This window comes from Alligator sinensis, unplaced genomic scaffold (genome assembly GCF_000455745.1).
Source record: "Alligator sinensis unplaced genomic scaffold, ASM45574v1 scaffold81_3, whole genome shotgun sequence".
NCBI lineage: Eukaryota > Metazoa > Chordata > Crocodylia > Alligatoridae > Alligator > Alligator sinensis.
In genome coordinates, this window is record NW_005842088.1 from 1,389,768 (window position 1) to 1,393,260 (window position 3,493).

General features: G+C 47.6%; 1 protein-coding gene across 1 annotated transcript in view; it reads left to right on the forward strand.

Moving 5' to 3' along the window:
• The window catches only part of EFCC1 (EF-hand and coiled-coil domain containing 1), a 127,274-nt gene that overhangs the window by 92,281 nt on the left and 31,500 nt on the right, over positions 1–3,493 (forward strand). The window lies entirely within an intron of this gene.

The following is a 3,493-nucleotide window of genomic DNA, read 5'->3' on the forward strand; positions in this document are numbered from 1 at the left end:
ATAAGATAATCATAATGAATCTTGAAACCTTGTCATTAAACAAAAATTCAGTTCCCCTTACCCCCCTCAAAAATCTCACTATATCCCATATAACTAAGGATTTACTTTTTCAACAGAATTCATTGGGCCACAGAGTCTCTTTTTTCCCCAGATTATTAGGATGAAGTCAGAGTCGATTCAAAAGAAGCTATTCACAGTTAATATAGCAGAAAGTCCCACTCCTTGGACATATTCTTACCTTTTCTGTAATTCTGAAAGCTCCAAATGATTTAGTACAGTGGTGCTCAAACTTTTGGCTTCTGGGCCAGATGAGCAGTACCTGATCTGTCCGCAGGCCGGATCCAACCAGGGGTCTCAAACTGGCACCAGGGGTGGTCACAGCGGGACCCCAGCCTGGCACTACAAAGGGAAGGGAGCTCTCCCCAGCTCCAGTCTGGACCCATGGGGCCTGGGTGTGGTTTGGTCTTGAACCAGCCACAAGGGAAGGGTATATTGCCCTACCCCAATCCAGCAGGGTGGGAGGGTAGAGGGGGAAAGGGGTTGTGGCCCAGCCCCAGTCCAGCCACAGAGAGGGAAGGGGACATGGACCAGCCCCAATCCATCTTCATGGGAGGTGGGGGGGAGGGGACATGATGTAGTCCTAACCTACTAAACAGGATTTGAGATTTGGGAATTTGGCAGCAGGGGAGGGTGGCCTTATTAATTGCCATCGCTCCCCTGCCACCAAATTACCCAGCTAATGGGCCAGAGACTAGATCTGCAAGCTGCATTTGGCCTGTGGGCCAGAGATCATGTACTGCTGGCTTAGTACATGTAACACTAACTACTGCCAAAAGGATGCTTTTCTGTTGCAATTTCCATAGGATTACATGTAGCACAATTAGAAAGTCTCTTAAAATTATCAAGTCTCCCAAGGTTGGCTTGGTTTAAGTATTAGCCATACAGAATACCAGTGGAGTGGAGAATTATAGAGACTCTGGAAAGGATGATGATGTTTTTGGCTCATTTAAATACTGTAATGATGAGAGCCATCTATGAAAACTGTTTTAGCATTCAAAGGTTTCTGTTACTGATAATGGCCTAAATAGAAAACCCAGAGTGTGAATTTTGGTGTAGATGGACACATCTATGACCTAATGAAGACTAAGGTTTAAATCCTATTTCACCTTTATTTGTCTAAGTGACACATAGGTGTCTGCATAACAGGAATTTTTGGCACTTAATCACATTATTTTCTAAAAGTATCTTTGTACTTGTAATCTGAATTGAGCACAGCATTTTTTTTTTGTACAACCAAACTGGCCAGCCTAGGGCTACTCAGAAAGCTTTGTGATAGTAACGCTGAATTGAATGGAGAAACATAGGGCATCACTACTCCTGGATAGTGAACTGAGTACTTCTGAAGCGGCATGCCGATTATTGTTTTCAGAAGGGGAGTTGGCACCTCACATTGTATCACACCTTTTCCAGAAGTCCAAAGAGAAGTGCTTAAAGTCTGCAAATGCAGCCCCATCTAGTTCTTTCATAGAATCATAGAAAATTAGCGTTGGACGAGACCTCAGGAGGGCATCTTGTCCACCCCGCTGCTCAAGGCAGGACCATCCCCAACTGTATCACCCGAGCCAAGACTTTGTCTAGCCAGGTCTTAAAAACCTCCAAGGATGGAGACTTCACAGCCTCTCTGGGTAACTTGTTCCAGTGTTTTATTAACTGCCTAGTGAGAGTTTTCTCTAACATCTAACTTAAGCTTCCCTTGCTGCAACTGCAGTCTACTGATCCTTGTTCTGTCATCTGCCACCACTGAGAACAGTCCAGCTCCATCCTCTTTGGAACTTCCCTTCAGGTAATTGAAGACTGCTATTAAATCCCCTCTCAGTCTTCTCTTCTCCAGACTAAATAAGCCCGGTTCCTTCAGCCTCTCCTCGTAAGTCATGTGCCCCAACCATGTTTGTTGCCCTCACTTGGCTGTCTCCAAAATGTCTGTATCCTTCCTGTAGTGGCGGGCCCAAAACTGAACACAGTACACCAGATGTGGCCTCACCAGTCCTGAAAAGAAAGGAGTAATCACCTCCCTTGATCTGCTGACAACACTCGTACCAATGCAGACCAGTATGCCATTAGCCTTCTTTGAAACAAGGGCACAGTGTTGGCTCATATCCAGCTTAGTGTCCACTATAATACCCAGGTCCTTTTCTGCAGAGCTGCTGCTTAGCCAGTCAGTCCCCAGCCTGTACCGATGCAAGGGATTGCTTCATCCTAAGTGCAGGACTTTGCACTCGTTCTTATTGAACCTCAGGAAATTTCTTTTAGTCCAATCCTCCAATTTGTTGAGGTGTCCCTGAATCCTAGCCCTGCCCTCTGGTGTATTTATTACCACCCCCAGTTTGGTGTCATCTGCAAACGTGCTGAGGGTGCACTCCATCCCATCTTCCATCTTTTTCTTTTCTGGAAAAAAAGCCGTCAACACAAGCTGGATTGGAATTTCAGAATCCACAAAAAAAAGAGTTTTGGAAAAATTTATTTTCAGAATTTCACATGTGCTGGGATTTCAAAATTTTGCATGGAACGTTTTTTATGTTTACATTATTTCATGTTGTCATTGGCAGTCCTGCTCAGTCTCACGCTTATTATAACAAAAAATGGGTGCATCTACACATCACCCTGCAGTGTGGCACAGCAATGTAGTGACCACATGTGTGTACATGCAATCGCCAGCTACATCGCCGTAGCAGTGCACTCCCCAAGTATAGCACACTACTATGCCAACATAGCAGTGAAATCTAACCATGTGCTGTGTGCACAGCGCAGTAACTGCCCATACTTCTAAAAGGAAGTACCAAAAGCACAGTGCTGTAGCAGTGTTGCCGTACAGCACCATGTAGACACGTCTAATAAGAAACACTTTGATTTAGAAAAGATGTTTCAGTCAAAACCAAGTAGCAGATACTGATAATGATTTAAAAAATAAAAATAGGTTTCAACATGGGTGACATCCTCCTGGCCCCCCTGAACCTACTCCCTGGAGGCAGGGGCAATGGAGTGGACAGAACAGGGGGAGCAAGTCCAGCAGTGCTGGCCTCACCCCACTCCCTACCCTGCTCCTTGCAGGTGGCGACGATGGAGTTGGGGGGCGGGGGGGTGAGGCCACCAGAGCTGGCCTCACTCCTCCCTTACTCCTTGGAGATAACGGCGGCATGGGGGGAGCGGGGTCAGGATGCTGCGGAGGGCGGGGGTGAGGCCACTGGCTCTGACCTCGGACCACCCTTCCTCCTTCTGTCATTGCCACCTGAAGGGCCCAATGCGGTGGCAGCGAGAGGAATAGCCAGGCCGCTGTAGCGGGGGGAGCAGTGGGCCCGGGCTGAAACCGGCAGTGGCAGGGTAATGGAAGAAGGACTGACGCAGGGGTGAGGGGCGGGGATGGGGAAGGAGTGGGAATAGGCCTGATGCGGGGGATGAGGCCAGCTCCTCCCCTCCCTCTGCTGCTGCCTGCCCC